The sequence below is a fragment of the Panthera pardus genome, unplaced genomic scaffold (assembly GCF_024362965.1).
Source record: "Panthera pardus isolate Hobbes unplaced genomic scaffold, ASM2436296v1 HiC_scaffold_25, whole genome shotgun sequence".
In the NCBI taxonomy this organism is placed as follows: domain Eukaryota; kingdom Metazoa; phylum Chordata; class Mammalia; order Carnivora; family Felidae; genus Panthera; species Panthera pardus.
Window position 1 is genome coordinate 84,450,601 of NW_026526821.1, and position 17,669 is coordinate 84,468,269.

A 17,669-nucleotide genomic window follows, 5' to 3' on the forward strand; every position below is an offset into this window, starting at 1 on the left:
GCTTAGTGAGAAAACAGCCATCGATGACAGGAGCCCAGGATAAATCTGTCAGCAAGACTTACAGGACAAAATCTCCTGAGGAAGGCTTGAGGAATCCAGAAAATAAATCTCTGTGTCCCAAACAGTAGCAAGGTTACCCAAGTTTATAACAGCTCCTTTTAACCCCTCAGGTATGGGCCTTATTGACTATAATTATCACCAACCTCAGATGACACCTTGAAATGGCGTGTCCTTTGCTACCATGAGAACTGCCCCATGTAGACCTCTTCCCAGATAACAGACTAAGAGCAGCCGGTTTTGGACAAGGGGCCATAGTTATCTGTTTTCTGACAGGTAAGTTAGATGCTTCTAATCTTCCAGAAGGGGACTGGGCATTGGAAATGGAAGTCAGGCTTTTAACACAAGTTAGGAAAATAATTTCAAAACACTTAGAAACTTAGAAGACAAAGAGGGCAGCAGGGTCTCTGGCTACAAGATAACAACACTTCCACAGCTGTCACCCAAGCCTACAAAAGGTCCTCAGTTGGCACACTTGACCAGATACTATACAGTGATTCTAAAAGAGGTTTGGGGACACCCAGAAAAGCTCAACCCCATCTTTTAGAATTCCCTTCAGTTTCCTCCTTCGGGGATTGAGGGCACTTTCAGCCATATCCAAGATGCAGGAACAGTGAAAGTCAGCAGCAAGACAAGAGCTGCTCAAAAAGCTATACTGGTTAGGGGGCGCCTGGGTGGCTCAGTTGGTTAAACTTCTGACTTCACCTCAGGTCATGATCTCACACTCCGTGAGTTCGAGCCCCATGTCAGGCTGTGCTGACAGCTCAGAATCTGGAGCCTGCTTTGGATTCTGTGTCTCCCTCTCTCTCTGCCCCTCCCCTGCTCATGCTCTGTCTCTTTCTCAAAAACAAATAAAAACATTAAAAAATTTTTTTAAAAAAAGCTATATTGGTTAGACAGACAAAGGAAATAGTGGCAGAGGGTTGGGGGCATTTCAGATTCCTTACTGCCTAGGAAATAAAGTCCAAACTCCTATGCCTGCCACTCAAGGCTCTACCCAACATAGCTAGCATTCTCTCTCCAACTGTTTCATCATCACCACCCAGATGCAGCTCCAAAGTGATAGTTACAGACCCATGGAGACCTCGGAGTTAGTGCAATATCCATAACCATCCTACTTTTTATATACATATGAAACTGCTAGAGTTTGTCTAAAACCCATTCAACATGGGTTCATTTAGAAATATTACTGAAGTTTTGGTTGCTTTTGCTAGTGAATGAGCAGTTACTTCCCTGTGGAAGTTTGTTTTTGTTTTTACAGAACAAAGGGACCTACGGTGCTATACAGACCATTTCTTCAGGTAGTCTCTTCCCTGACACCTTTCTCTCTCCCAGTGCTGTCCAATAGAAATTTAGTGCAACCACAAATGTATTTTTAAACTTTCCAGGAGCCACATTTAAAAAAGAGTAAAAAGAAACAGGAAAATCAATTTTAAGAATATTACTTAATAGGGGCGCCTGGATGGCTCAGTTGGTTGGGTGTCCAACTTCAGCTCGGGTCATGATCTCACAGTTTGTGAGTTCAAGCCCCATATCAGGCTCTGTGCTGACAGCTCGGAGCCTGGAACCTGCTTCGGATTCTGTGTCTCCTTCTCTCTCTGCCCCTCCCCAGCTTGTGCTCTATGTCTCTCAAAAAATAAATAAATGTAATAAAAAAAATTATAAAAATTAATTACTTAATATACCTGAACTATTATCATTTCAATATGCGATCAGTATTTTACAAATTATTCATAAGATATTTTATATAATTTTCATACTAAAGCTTAAAAATCTGGTATGTATTTATAGGTATAGTACATCTCAGTATAAACTAGCCATGTTTTATGACTAGTGGCTACTAGATTGGACATGTAGCTCTATTTAGTCATACTTGGTTCAGTCTTGGTTCTTGCTGCTCTCCCTATGTTCCTACCTTCCACACCTTCCCCTTCATACTTTTCTGCCTGTCTGCAACACTGCCATCCTCAATATCTAGTGTATGCACCATTCTATCTAGAGATCTCCAAGTCCAGATGATCTCTCACTCTTCATTTCTTCTGGCATCCAAGGTCTATGCCATATCCTAACAACCCTATCCCACCTGGTCTCGTTAGTCAACTGCTTCATAAGCATGGATCATGCATATCTCTCCAAGAAGTCTGCAGTTTATTTGTGAATGGTAAAGGTGCCTTTCATCTTTCTTCTCCTCCACGGTACTAAGAAGAGTGCTGAGCACACAGTAGGTTCTGTTAAGGACTCACTCAATTGAATCAATTTCATTTTCTTAGACACTCCGCTCTATGATACTGGAGAAGTAAGACTTTTATTTGCCAATGAAGACAATATGGCAACAAAAGAACAAAGAGGTGTGATACTCTTGTTCCAAGGGCCAGTTTTCTTACTTTTTTAAAAAGTTTATTTATTTTGAGAGAGGCTGAACACCAGGAGCGGGGAGAAGCAAAGAGAGAGGGTGAGAGCGAGAATCCCAAGCAGGCTCCAGGCTGTCAGCATAGAGCCCAATGTGGGGCTTGATCTCACGAACCATGAGATCACGACATGAGCTAAAATCAAGAAGAGTCACATGCATAACCGACTGAGCCACCCAGGCGCCCCCAATTTTCTTCTGAATGGATGCATTCTGTCATCAAGAATATCTTGAGACTTTTTGTGGCCTTATTAATACTACCTCGGGCCTCTCTTTGGCACTCACAGACTCCAAATGTGCATAACTATATATTTTCAAAATATTTTCCAATATATGTTTCCTTCTGCCTCATACGTGTTTTTCATTTTAATTTCACTGAAAGTGAAAGGAAACACTTTGGAGAAAAGGAGAAGATGGTAAGGAAAAACTCTCTTTTCCCAGGGAGGTCTGCAGAAGAAAGAGCAACGAGATAGGCACTCCTATGTGTATCAGACACTGAATAGACAGCCATGGAGCCCTTGCAGGAGGCAAAGTGAGCCCACAGGCTGTGTGGTGGATGGCCTGATCTGGGAACCCTTTGGGGCACTTGACAGTGACTCAAAGTGACCTACAGAAATAGGAAGAGTCAAGAGGAGGCCAGGCAACAGGGAGAAGCCCCTGGACCATATCCAACTATGAAATGCACCACAAATTCATCAGATGCAGGATGCCCAGAGAAAGTAGCCAGCAAACCAGATCTCTGTGGACATCAGTCAGCATTCACGCAAGGAGACTACCTTCTTCCTAAACCTATGAAGATCTTTCTCCTTTTCTCTGACGCCATCTTGAAAGACGACAAGAGTGGAGGGAGGAATCTGAATAATGACTTAAAGAAAAAATTTACCCTACTGGACTAAGTTTAGAACCAGCCTAAAAATATGGAAACTGGAATTTTTCTGCACATCCCAGTGTAGTTTAATTCTGTGTCCTTGGTATAGATAAAGTCATTGAATAGATAAAGTTAAGCAGAAACAAAGTATGGAGTGTGTATGATAAGGTTATAGGAGGTGAATGATTTTTAAACAATGTTCAAATTCTCTCAAGAATCTATAGTCGCAAAATTTACTTTAATCGAACAGCATTGACCTTAGGCAAAATCCATCTTAGAAGTCTTGTTCAAAATAGCACTGGAGCACTTGTGCTAGTCATTAAAGACACTCTGTTAAATAAAACATGCTTGCCAGGCACCTATACCTTAGCATCCTCTTCCCCTCCAGTGTCAGAACTCTACCCATCTGCTTTCAAGAAGGTGTTAGTGTTTGTCACGTATACCTTAGTGTAAATGTAATTAATGTCACCTCTCCATAATTTGTGGATTGTTTGTTGCTACGGTTGTTTATATTTTTATGTCATTCTTAACCATAAAAAGCGAAGTTATGATCTCACTAGAGCAGCTTTCAGGCAACAATAAACGCCTATGGAGCTAAATACCTTTTCATACCAGGAAGTCTTCTTCCCCAAAATTCATTCAACAAGTATTAAGTACTGGCTTTGTTGAAGATCCACAATTAAATGCTGGAAAGACAAAGAGGTCTCCCTGACATCTCGACTTGGAAGCCCCATCAGTACCTCAAACTGAATATATCTTAAGAAGAGTACGTGATTCCCACCCACCCAAACCTATTCGTTGCATTTTTCCCACCACACTAAATAGCAGAGCCCACTAAGTAGCATGTACCCAATGGGCTTCAATTAGAAACCCTGGTATAATCCAATTCTTCTATTTTAATAACACTGTCCCTCAGAGAAACACACTAATGGATACACACTGAAATACATATCCACATGTGTATTTTTAAATTAATTTAATAAGGAGGCCCTTAGACTGATGTGGTTCCAACGTCGGGCAGCCTATGTAAGCAAACCAATATCTATACCTATAAATGCTTCAAGGTTACAAAATCAAAACCTAAGGACAATCAATCACAAACAGCCAACTAGGCTTTAAGTTTAGCCAATTAATAACTTCCTCACTCCACTTCCACCTTTTCTCTATAAAAGTGTCTGCCTGAGCTCCTGCCAGTAGAACATTTCTAAACACTTCCAGTTTGGTGCGACTAATTCAAATAGATTTCTGCTCAAATAAACTCTTAAAGTTTTAATATGTCTCAGTTTACCTTTTAACAGTACACACACATACATGTCCAAGGAATCATCCCTGTTGGTCTTGTCTCCAGATCAGATCTTGAATCTATAGAGGAGGAAAAATAATTTTCCCTGTACCTTTCTGAGTTCTTGGTTAAGACCCCTTGTGGTAAAAAACAAAAAAAAAATAATAAGACACAAACAAACAAGTTTGTTAACATGTACACCTCATGTATACATGGGAGATATCCAAGAAAAACAAATGAACTCCTGAGAGTGGTGGCCCAAGCCATCACCTTAAATACCATCTTCAGCTAAAGACAAAATGAAAATGGGGTGGGGTGGTCAATTACACAGGAGGCTACCAAAAAAATCAGAGTAAACAATGGTATAATTGTTATGCAGATTTTAGTGGGTATCTTCTCCACTGTTAAGACTTTCTTGTGATCTAGTCTTCCTTCTCTTCCTAGTACAGACAGAAAGACACCCTTATAAATAGCGATTTCCTTTACAAATGTAAATTTCCTCTATAGAAGATAACTTCTACTCCATTTTCAGAGCTTCTCTCGTGTCTGCTGTTTCTCAAAAATAATCAGCTGAAAATAATCTTTATGCCAAAGAGGCATATTTGGGGTGGCTTATTCTGCTACACTTCCCATCTGTGCCCTCCTCTCCACGCCCACTGCCACAGCCATCTCTCAACTAGTCCGCTCAGACTGACTCTGGATGGCTTCTGCTGCTTTGCAGTCTCTTCTCAGCACTCAAATCAGCATTCAGGCCACCTTACTCTCCTGGTGAAACCCTTACTGGATTCCCAGGACACCTAGAATAATTTATATCCCACCTCTGCCTCTGTCCTTCTAGGCTCTGCAGCAGCTCCCCTGCTTATCTCCCTGTGGAATCTGCCCTTCCAACCTCCCCAGCCTCCCCTTTAATCCCTTCCCCCATCATCTACACAGTGTCAGGCAGTTCTCAAAAGGGACCCATTCTTTCAACTTCTGGTCTTTTGTCCTCTGCACTTGCTATTCCTTCTGCTTAGAATGTGCTCCTCCTTCCCATGAATGGGTCCTTCCCCTCCTCCAGGTCTCAGTGAAAAAATTTTTGGGGGTTGCCTGGGTGGCTCAGTTGGTTGAGGGACCGACTTCGGCTCAGGTCATGATCTCACGGTTTGTGAGTTCAAGCCCCGCATCAGGCTCTGTGCTGACAGCTCAGAGCCTGGAGCCTGCTTCAGATTCTGTGTCTCCCTCTCTCTCTGCCCCTCCGCCACTCATTCTCTGTCTCTCTCTGAAATAAACAAATAAACAAAATAAAAATAAACAAAAAAATAAATAAACAAAACAATTAAAAAAAATTTTTTTAAGTTTATTCACTTTGAGAGAGAGAACCAGCGAGGAGCAGAGAGAGGAGAGAGAATCCCAAGCAGGCTCCACACTGTCAGCACAGAGTCCGACACAGGTCTCCAACCCACAAACTGTGAGATCACAACCCAAGCTGAAACCAAGAGTAGGACACCTAACCAACTGAGCCACTAAGGCTCCCCTCTCAGTTTGAATATCATCTCCCAAACACCTTCCCTGACCAGCCTACCTAAGGTTACTCCTCATTTTTAACTATCACAGCATTCTGTTTATTTCCTTAAACAAAAATTATAGGTTGTTACTAGTTGGGGTTTTTTTTATTGGTAACACAGCATAGTAGTTAAGTGCCTAGACTCTGAAGCCAGATTCTGTGGATTCTAATTCTGGCCCTACCATATACAACCTGTGTGGCCCTGAAAGGGTTACTTAACCTCTCTGTGCACCCGTTTCCTTATCTCTAAAATGTAAAAAACAATAGGACCTGTCTCAAAGAGTTATTAGAGGATTAAATGAGTCAATGTGCATGAAGCCCTTCAAACAGTGATGGTCTATAAGAACCATGTCTATTTTTAAAATAAAAAAAAAAAAAAACTATGATGGCAGGAATCCAGTCTTTCTTTATTCAGCACTGTCTGTCCAGGGCTTTGCCTCATGCCTCACACAGAGTATTCCTTCACTAAATACTCTAAATAAACAAATAAAAGAATGGCTGAATGACATGATTTCTGTCCTTGAAATATTTGTGGGAAAGCCCAACAGTTGCAAATTTTAACGTGCAAACAAATCACCTGAGGATCTTGTTAAAATGTAGACTCTGACTCAGTAGGTATGGGGTAAAACCTGAGAGTCTGTATTTCTGACAAATGCTAGGTATTGCGGCTGCTCCTGCTGCTGGTCCACAGCCCACACTTTGAATATCAAAGTTCTAGCTGATTGTTAGCTCATCGAGAACTAAAAATCACGTCCTGAAAACTGTCAGAAACAGCCTTCCTATTGCAATACACTTTTAGCTTACAGATGGCCGCTTCATAATAAGGCCATCCGAGAGTTAGAACCTTCTGGAAGTTTGATGGGGTCTCAGTGGGCACTGCCCATGATCTCACTCAGGTGTAGGTACACCTGAGTCAATAATCGTCCTACCTTTACTTCTGACCACTTGGGAAGGTCTGGAAAAGGTCTCCTTATATATTTCCCCTTTATCATCACCAGGCCATCTATATATTTCATCTGAAAAGAATCTTTTCTCTTTAGGGCTCTCTTTGGGGCCTTAAAAGGTGTAGTAAATGTGTTCCCTTTACGCTAGCATTTTCAGTAATTTATTCCAGATATTGGCCGTGTATTATTTAACTCTTAAATGCTTTCAGATTTCAAATATGCTTTGTATCAGCACATATAAACAATGTATGTTGGCACTGGCATTTTAAGAACAAGAAGTTAAAGTTTCAAAAGCAACACCCTAATTTCTTGGGTGTGATTTCCACCTCCTGCCCATCCTCAGGGCATGGTATGTGTGTGGCTGGAATTATTCAGCACTACTCACCGGTTGCCTCTCAAGGATTTCTTGAATTTAAAATGTGGCCATTGCCTCTACTGTACGGTGTGCTCCAGAAAGGAAGCCTTGCCCTTTTCCAAACTCCCAACTAAAATAACCCCAGGGGCACTTTTGAAAGTGAGCATAATCTTCATGCAATAAGACATTGCACAGCACCATATCTGAAATCTGAAACCTCATTGTATATCTTCTTTAAACAATCACAGCCTGCAATGCCTAATTATCTGCTTCCAAAAGCATTTGGTTAGGCACACAACACATCTCAGTAATGGAAATGGACTCTAGTCTCCTAGAGCCAGTTCATAAAAGCAATGGAGTCGTTTTAATATTGTCAATTCTCTCTCGGCAGTACAGTCGAGTAATGTAGCAGAACTGTCTGATGGCCAAGGTAATGATCAGAAGGGATATAACAGAGAGAGACATCTACTGGCTGATATGGTAGAATTAGCTCATTTATTCAGTTGGAAGAGTTTGGCTGGAGGGCCTCATGGTACTTGTTTCACATTCCAATGTCCCCTCCACAGCAGCACGGCAGTTGGGGCTGTGTAGGATCATGGAGTGAATGTCCACATCCCCCTCACCTTCTCCCTGGAACATGACTGCATCTGTCACTCCAGCAAAACCACTCTCTCCCACATGTACTTGCAGCCTTTATTATTGAGTACCAATTATTTTAGTATTTGAGGATGCTAACTATAGCTTTCAAAAAAATAAAGCTGTTAAAATTTCCTACCTTAAAGACTCTTCAGAACTGACAACCAAGCATCCAGCTCAACTAAGCAAGACGATGGGTCTTCCATTCTCAAGTTCTCTAATGCCACAGCGCACTTCTTGAAGTGCGCTGTGGCATCTCTCACTCACTGACATGCCAAAGTCCTTGTTTTCTCCCAAACGAAATCCCCTCCAAAACACTATGATTCACTGTTGTTCTTACTGCTATTGATTAATGTCTGTGTTAATTATTCCCCGTCAACAACCATGCCCCCTGAAAACTTGCTTCCCCTTGCGTATATTCTTCCACTCTAACCTACAATTGAAGTGGACCAGCAAGAATAGAAGGACCATAAAGAAGCTTGATATTTGTCCCACCACACATTATTAGGCATAAAGGGATATAGAGGTACCTCCCCTGCCTGCTCCTGAGTCTCAGGGGCATGCTTTAACATTTACGCAGGCATAATCACAATGGCCATGCTACTCTACAGCAGGCATCACATTCCCCTCCAGGAGGGGAGTTGTTGTTTTTTTCCTCAACAGACGTATTTTAAAATGGCGGCCATTGGTCTTACACAGAAGAGGATGCAACATACTCAGAGAAGCCCAGGTATGGTACCCAGCACAGTATTTGCTGAGTATGCTAGTATTGGTTGATAAAGAACCCAGACATAAAGCCTGTACTTTCTGTCAGAGAGTGAGAAAATATTCAGACTCAAGAGTTAATATTGCTTGGAGGCAGGAAACAGACATCTTTTCCAGAAAGTGTAAGGCACAGAGAAGGTTCTAGATAGTGTGTGAACTATTCCATTAAGAAGAAGCATCAGTGGGGTGCCTCGGTGGCTCAGTTGGTTGAGCGACCGACTTCGCCCATGGCTCAGGTCATGATTTCACGGTTTGTGAGTTCGAGCCCTGCATCGGGCTCTCTGCTGACAGCTCAGAGCCTGGAGTCTGCTTTGGATTCTGTGTCTCCCTCTCTCTCTGCTCTTCCCCCACTCCTGCTCTGTCTCTCTCTGTCTCAGAAATAAATAAACATGAAAAAAAATTTTTTTAAAAAGAAGCAGCATCAGTTTCTTAACTTTATCTATAAGGAGGGGTCTCAAACTGTGTAGTGTTCTCATTGTAAGATGAGTGCTCTCTCATTACCAATTAATCCTTTCTTGCCTTCATAAAGACTCAGCCGAGACTCCTTGAGCATGGTGCTATAAGACATCACTGCCAGGGACATGACCAGCTATTAGACAATGGTAAGCTGCCCCACTTGTGAACATCCATTCTACTCTCCAAATCCTGAGGATGTTGCCTAGCACACATGAGGTATGACTCACATGGCAACAGCAAATAGCCTCCCTCCCAAGGTTTACCCAGGCAACCTTGGTTGAAAGCACAGAATGTTCTTGGTAAATACAAGGGGCTTTAAAAATATTAGTGGCAATTGTGGCTGTTGTTATTGAGTCAATGGTTTGGAGCTGTAACTATGTAATTGACAACTTCCCCAAGTCCAATTATGACCACTACAAACCAGACAAAATAAAACTTTTCCCTTAGAAATCTTAATCCCTTTCTTCAAGAATAGTGACTTTTGGGGGCATCTGGGTGGCTCAGTCAGTTAAGTCCTTTCTTCAAGAATAGTGACTTTCGGGGGCATCTGGGTGGCTCAGTCAGTTAAGTGTCTGACTCTAGATTTCAGCTCGGGGCATGATCTCACTGTTCATGAGATCGAGCCCTGCACTGGGTGCTCTGTTGACCCTGCAGAGCATGCTTGGGATTCTCTCTCCCTCTCTGCCTCCCCTGCTCTCTCACTCTCAAAATAAATAACTAAACTTAAAAAAAAAAAAAAAAGAATAGTGACTTTCAGGGGCACCTGGGTGGTTCAGTCGGGTAAGTGTCCAAGTTTTGGTTTCGGCTCAGGTCACAATCTCACAGTTCGTGGGTTGGAGCCCCATGTGGGGATCCACACTGACAGTGCGGAGTCTGCTTGGGATTCTCTCTCTCTCTGTCTCTCTCTCGCGCGCTCTCAAAAACAAACTTTAAAAAAATAAATAAAAAATAATAGTGACTTTCAAATGGGTATGATCTTGCTCCCATGGATGTTTAGCAATGTCTGGAGACATTTTTGTCACAACTGAAGGTGGCAGGGGTGCTACTGGTGTCTACTGTTACCCCGGTAGAGGCCAGGAATGCTGTGAAATATGCTTCAGTGCATGGGACAGCCCCAACACAGACTTATCCTACCCAAAATTTGAGAAATCCTCTCCTTTGAGATTATGGGAAGGAGAGAAAAGGATCTTCTCACCTCATTCTCAACCTGGAACCTCATTATCAGCTTTGTAGGTTAAAGTGGGACAGGATGTAGAAACAGAATCCTAGCCTTCAGATTAGAAGACTGGGATCTTCAATGGCCACTTTGCAATAGTGTAGTCTCTGACAAATCAAAATGATCAATTCCTAATTTCAAATATTGCTACTGTTGTCAAATGTAGCCTAGGTTGGTATTCACAAACAGATTTCCCATAAGTCAAGTGACATCAGAATGCATCTTCCATGTTTGAGAGCGAAAGGGTACTGTTAATAATTATGCTGGGACAACAGGCACAATCTGGATTGTCCTGAACAAACTGGGTCATGTGGCCATCCCACCAGTGAGAAGAGGGCACCAGAAACAAGCAAAGGAAAATATAATTGTCCTGTGTTTATCTGGTATTCCATCCATTTCAGAAAACACACATGTTTATTAGCCATTCTGGTGATTAACGCCCTCCCCTTTACATAGGAAGGATGAGGATTATTATTACCCTAATTGGAAGGCAAGCAAACTGAGAAACAGACTGGGAAGCCGAGTCCTCATGTGCCCTGGTCTCCTGAGCTCTGCCCAGTGTTCCTCCCTCTGTGATAGTGTCCATCCTCTCCCAGCACCACAGTGATAGAAAGCAAGGAGTCAGGACCCTGTGGTGGTTGATCTGCGGGTCCATGTCTATTTCCTTGATGGGTTTTACAAGCCTGTTCTGTGCATCAAGCATCAGCTATATAAAAGAGCCTGCAAGACCATCTTAATACTAACCAGGAGAGAAGCTGGTTAGCATTAAGCACCCAGAGAGTCCTGAGCCAGGACAGAGAGCCATCTTTTCTTCATTAATGCTCAACTTCCTATAGCATCACTAGATGGCAAATCACATCCATCTTTATGGGCAGTTTAGGGAGAATAAAGGAAGCAAGACACGTACGGGTAATACAGAACATCCCCACACCGACAACTGTCAAGTTTGGTCACCTGATTTAGATGTGGTTTTCTAACCTCACATTCTATTTGTTGCAGAGCCTGATCTCTTAGATCCTGATATAGAGCAATGGATTAGATTTTCCCTCTGTAGTAAGGTAACCTGACTTGATTATTCTCTTGACATGACCTCCCGGCACTGAAGTCTTAGTGCTAGACCATACTCTAACTCCAGTGGCCACATAAAATAACGTCACTCCTGTGTCCTAAAGTAGGGTTGCCAGATAAAATACAGAATGTCCAGTTAAATTTGAAGTTCAGACAAACAACAAATGATATTTTAGTATAACTATATCCCAAATATCAGATGAGATACACTAAAAAATTATTAGTTGTTTGTCTAGAATTCAAATTTAATGAGGTGTCCTGTGTTTTTATTTGCTAAATCTGGCAACTCTATCCTAATTCAAAGGTGCCATGACTTCTTTCGCAAAACTATTGTCCTCTGGTCTGGCATCATTTGAAATGTGCTATAATACACATCACCACAGACCTACTTAAAATTAGAGTCTCTCAATCATCCAGAGCCATTAAAAAGAGGTTGTTCAACAAATATAGAGAACAAAGCTGGTAGTCATTGGTATGATATAGGAAATTTCTACTTTCCACTTAAAGATGTTAACTATTATTTGGCTGACCTGAGGCTCAGGAGTTTGCCTAAGAGAAAAAAAACTGAGCTTGATGAAGAGTCGCAATTTGCAGACTTGTGGCTGGTGGCCAATGGCACCTTTGGGGGCGGCCAAAAGAACTTGAAAAAATAAATAAATAAAACATCTAGAATAAAAGAGTACAGTCCTGGCTCTTGCTTGGGTGAAAAATCTATGAACAGAGAAACGTTTTGTGTTGTATTTGGTGAGGGAACTATAATGCTATATGTGGCAAATGGCAAGTGTCAGGGGGAAAGGTCTATGTCTACTCTATTTTTTTAAATGTTTATTTATTTTTATTTTGAGAGAGAGAGAGAGACAGACAGAAAGAGTATAAGCAGGGGGAGGGCAGAGAGAGGGAGAGAGAGAATCCCAAGCAGACTCTGTACTCTCAGCACAGAGCCCGACGTGGGACTCGATCTCACAAACCATGAGATCATGACTTGGGCTGGAATCAAGAGTCAGACATTCAACTGACTGAGCCACCTGGGTGCCTGCTTTATGTCTACTCTAACTGAAGGATGCAATGAAATCAAATGGGAGGGAGAGGTACCTAAAGATGCTTTTAAAATTTGGGGTTCAAAGTTGTGAGGCAAACTGAAGTCTCCTGCAGTTCCCCCTCATACACCTTTAGCAAATAACTTTCTCATGTCTAAGAGCTTATATATATTTCTAAAGGCCTATAAAAGGCTCATCTGGCTTTTCATACTTTTGAAAACACAAATATTTTTAAATGTTCTCATGTAATTGAATGAAAATCATATGGGGCCATTTTTTTTTAAGGTCTAAGCTGAAAAACATAGATACCCGGGGTAGTGACCAAACCTCTGGAGTGGAAGAGTAGCCATAATCCAAACAGGAAGAGGAAATGTCTGCTACATGGGGAAATGAGACAAAATTCCATCCTCCTCATGATTAAATGACCCACAACTACCTTTATCGAAGGATTTTTGGGCAACCCTCTTGTAGAACAATGTGGGAGCTGCGCTTTCTTCATTTTGGAAGAACTTGAGACGTATTCAGTGTCTTTTCTGAGCTCTGAGCTCCTCCCCTGGCAGACCTGGCTTCCTCCAGTGTGGAGGCACAGCTGCCGATTACCAGCCCTGGCACCACACCACGTCGGTGACCCCAACCCCTCCATCCTGCCACCACCAGGCCCAGGCTCAGCTGAGGCAGCAGAACACAATGCACGCGGGTCCAGCGATGTGCTCGTCGCTCACCTGTGTACACCAGACACCAACCCCGGCCACAGTCTTTGACCTAAAATTCCCCAATGTGGAACTTGATGGGCCATTTACCTGATCACGTTTAGAATCAAAGTATCCCTTCTTCTTTCAAATACAACCTGAACTGAAATCAGTGCTAAAGCATGAACCGTATCATTTAAATCAAAACCAAATGCAACCATCACACATTCTCTCTCCTGCCTTTAAGCCCAGCTTCTCCAACAGAGAACAGCTGTCCGGAAGCAGCAGTGACTATGACTATTTTATGATTCAGCCCCTTCCACATTTTGCAGGGTAAGGCTTGTGAGTCTGTATTCATGAGAAGTACTCACAACATGGCAAGGCCCTCATACTCACCTGTGATTAATGCTAAGAACCCCCAAAGGTACATCCTTTGATCTAATGACGCTCTTAGAATCATGATATCTGATCTTGGTTCTATTACATGTCAAAAGCATTTTAATCTGCCCTGGGTTAAGGGCTCATCCATCTATGCTGGTGCCTGTCCAGAGAAGCAATTGCTGATTTTTTCACTCCCTGCCCCAAATATTCATTCTTCTTTCTATTTGCCTCATAACATAGAAATGAAAGAAGCAAAGAGTGTGTGTCCTCTGGAATCAATTGTAACTACTGCTATTACACAGGTCATTTGGCCCAAATTGAGGCATCCTGCCTGGTTTTTCTATGCCTTGACTTCAAGGCCACAGAAAAAGGGAAGAGTGGCTCCGAAGAAAGCAAAGTGCTCTAGAGGCACTTCCTGGGAGAGGTCACAGATACATCCTGGGGTATTTCAAGGCCAATTTCAGCCCATTGTTACACTACCACACTACCAGAGATAGAAACTTCCAATGCCACTTGCTTATTCAAAATGCCCTCATGTTCCTGGTATGTGGATGCTTCCCACAGCAGGAGGTGACGACTAGCAGGTTAAGTGAGAGGCCCTTGCTGCATACCTGCTTGTCTTTTTAAATAAAGAGCAGCCAGTTGCAGGCTGCCAGTCAGCACATTCCCATTGGTTCCTTTAATGCAGTAAGGCATACCACTGAGGCTTCCTCTCAGCTGACACCCACAAGCCATGCTAACCGTGGGTGGATCAATGAAATCTTCTAACCCTCAATTTCCCCTTATGCCAAATGAGGACATTAAACTGCTGTGATCGTTAAACTCCAAGTCTGATTCACTGGGGCTCCTGCCCTACAGTATTGCCTAAAGAACAAAGAATATGTCTCAAGATGGATTTTTTTTTTCTTGAAGACAGAGGCAGTCATGTTTTCATCCAGGCTAGTAGCCTAATATGAGACATTTCTTCTATTAACCCCAAGCCACTTACATCTCAGTTAGACCCTATGGACATTTCACAGCACAGAAATTACTCCAGCAATGGACAGTGAAATCACGAAGCTAACAATGGTGACTTAGCTTCAGCATCGGAGCTTCACAGAGAGAAACTTTTGCTGGTATCATTTGTGTGTGTGTGTTTGATCTCTAAGCTCATATGATAATGAAGACAGAAAGGAGAAAGTGGGAATAACCAGAAATGGCACCACCAAGAGACCGCTGAACTCCAAGCTGTCCTCATGAGGAGCAGTGGTAACAGGGACAGGGTAACACAAGTGAGAGAATTTGGGTATAAGTACTGTTGGAATTTAGCTGAGGGGAAAGGGAACAGACATGTCAGGTGACATTAATTCACTTAAAACTCCACTTTCTCTAGACATATGATGCCCAACAGGGACCTGAATATTCTGAGAAAATAGAACAAGGATACTAATACCTGAAGCACTTTCTGTTTTTGCTATTTTAAGTTCTTTTCTGCAATTTACCACTGAATCTTAAACTGCACAGACTCTGGGTTCTGATACTGTGATTTCAAAAAGTTACTTCCACGGTCTAAAAATTAGTAGATCTTTTAGAATAAACTGGCTTTCCAGAGAAAAAAGCAAAATATCTATTGTAGTCAGATTCAGAAATTATTTATATGGAATAAGACCAATGTTTAGTCTCTGAAATTACAATAAGGAAAAATATGCCTAAAAGTTGGGAATGATGTGTTATTTAAATGAGTGGACACCCTAAGTCAATACTTTTCAAACTTTAGGATATGCTATGGACTGAATGTGTACCCTCCCAGAATTCAAATGTTGAAATCCTAATCTCAATATGGTGGTATTTAGAGGTGGGGCCTCCAAATTGGGAGATGGTATTTGCATGATTAGGTTATGAGGGTGGAGCTCCCATGATCCAACTAGTGCCCCTATAAGAAGCAGACAGACTATTTGCTAGCCCTCTTTCTGCCATATGAAGACACAACAAGAAGCTGAGTCGCATCCCTAACCCAACAATGCTGGCACCCTGATCTTAGACTCCCAGCCTCCAGAACTAAGAAATAAATTTCTGTTGTTTATAAGTCACCCAGTCTATGGTATTCTGTCACAGCAGCCTGAACAGACTGCAGTAAGGTACATCGGAGTCCATGAAGGATCTTGTTAAAATGCAGATTCTGATTCAATGGGCCAGGGAGAAGCCAGAGAGCCTCCATTTCTAATAAGTTCCCAGACGATGCTGCTGTCACTGCTTGTACTCAGACTATACTTTGGGTCAAAAAGCCCCTAAGTGACCAATTTTCAAAGAATTTGCAGCCATCTACATCCAGATTAGTCTAAGGGCAATTTGATACCTGATGATTTGAAAGGTACTTCTAGTCCTTGCTGGTCTTCAGTTTCATCAATGATTATTATAAGAAAACACTCCCATTATTATTATTATTATTTAAATATTCTCATTATTGAAGCTTTTTTGTTGTTTTGGATCTGGGCCATTAAAGATTTAAGTCTGTGGAGATGAGAAAACGGCAGGACACAAATGTGGAGAAGACCCTTGATTTCCTCCTGCCCTTCCTCTTTCCCTCAAGCTTGACTTCACCTATAGATTTGGAGTTGAGGAACACAGCAGCATCAGACTAGGGGCTAGGGGCAGCAAAGAAAAACTGGACTGCTGTCCTGAGAAATGTGGCTAAAGACCCTTCCACATTAGCCCCTGTGAGAAAAGAATGGAGTCAGTCCCATGATGAGGACAGCAGCCAAGTTTCATCATGTGTACTCAGCTTTTAATGTCACTGCTAGAAAATGGATTGAAGACAGAAAGAGAGCTTGGTCTGTAGGTGACTTGAAGATAAGAGATAATGTAACTCTTACATTTAGAGACCATTTAGTACCAGTTGGTTGCTCTGACTTCTTCAAAAGCCTCCCCCTTTTTTTTCTTTTAAGCTTTGTTCCCTTCTCCTGTCTTCTAATCCACTCAGCAAATATTTGTAACTACTTTGTCCCAGATACTATTCTAGGAGCCGGGATCATAGCAGGGATCAAAATAGATAGAAGTTTTTGAACTTACATTTTAATAGAAGATGCCAGACAAAAAACAAGTACTTAATTTAGAATATGAGAAAGTGAAAAATGTTATGGAAACATGATCATACCAGCACTATTCGCAATAGCCAAAAGGTAAAAGAAACCCCTGTGTCCACTGACAGATGAATGGTTAGACAAAATGTGGCACACACATACAATGGAATATTATTCAGCCTTACCAAGGAAGGGAATTCTGTCACATGGTAAAACATGGATGAACCTTGAGGTCATGATGCTAAGTGAAATAAACCAGTCATAAAAAGACAAATATTACATGATTCCACATATATGAAATACTTAGAATCATTAAATTCATAGAGACAGGAAGTAGAATAGTGGTTGCCAGGCCGGGGGAAGGAGCAAAGGAAGTTGTTAATGCGTATAGTTTCTTTTTGGCAAGATGAAAAAGTTAGGCAGATTGGCTGCAAAATAAGGTGAATATACTCAACACTACTGAACTATACACTTAGAAGTGGTTAAGATGACAAATGTTATGCTACATGTATTTCTGAAAATGCTATGGAGAAAAATTAAGCAGAGAAGTGTCTTCGTTAGGCTTGGGTGGGGAGGTTGCCATTTGAAATAGGGTGGTTAAGAAAGGCCGCATTGATAAGGTGGCTTTGGCGCAAAGACCTGAAGGAGGTGAGAGATTGGGCCACATGAGAGAAAAGACTCCAGGCACAGGAGATGGCAACCAAGATGGCAGGAATGACATTCCATTTGTCCTGTCACCCTCACCGTGGCTGGGTTAGAGCTGCCCTCTGCTTTCATCTCTCCTCAGGTCCACTGCTTGAGCCAGTACTGGAGAATCACCAGCAAAGACCTAACAGGAACAAGCAAGGACTCATTTAGGAGTGCCTAAGCTTTTCTGTTGCTCTGGCAGCTAGTCACTCCTTTTCA

The 17,669-nt window shown here is 42.0% G+C and overlaps 1 long non-coding RNA gene across 1 annotated transcript in view; it reads right to left on the reverse strand.

The window, feature by feature from the left end:
• Positions 1-17,121: 17,121 nt before the first annotated feature.
• Positions 17,122-17,669, reverse strand: part of LOC109261723 (uncharacterized) — a 259,521-nt gene continuing 258,973 nt past the window's right edge. The window contains exon 5 of the long non-coding RNA XR_002077514.2: positions 17,122-17,592. This is a non-coding gene — a long non-coding RNA (uncharacterized LOC109261723). The remainder of the gene's footprint in view (positions 17,593-17,669) is intronic.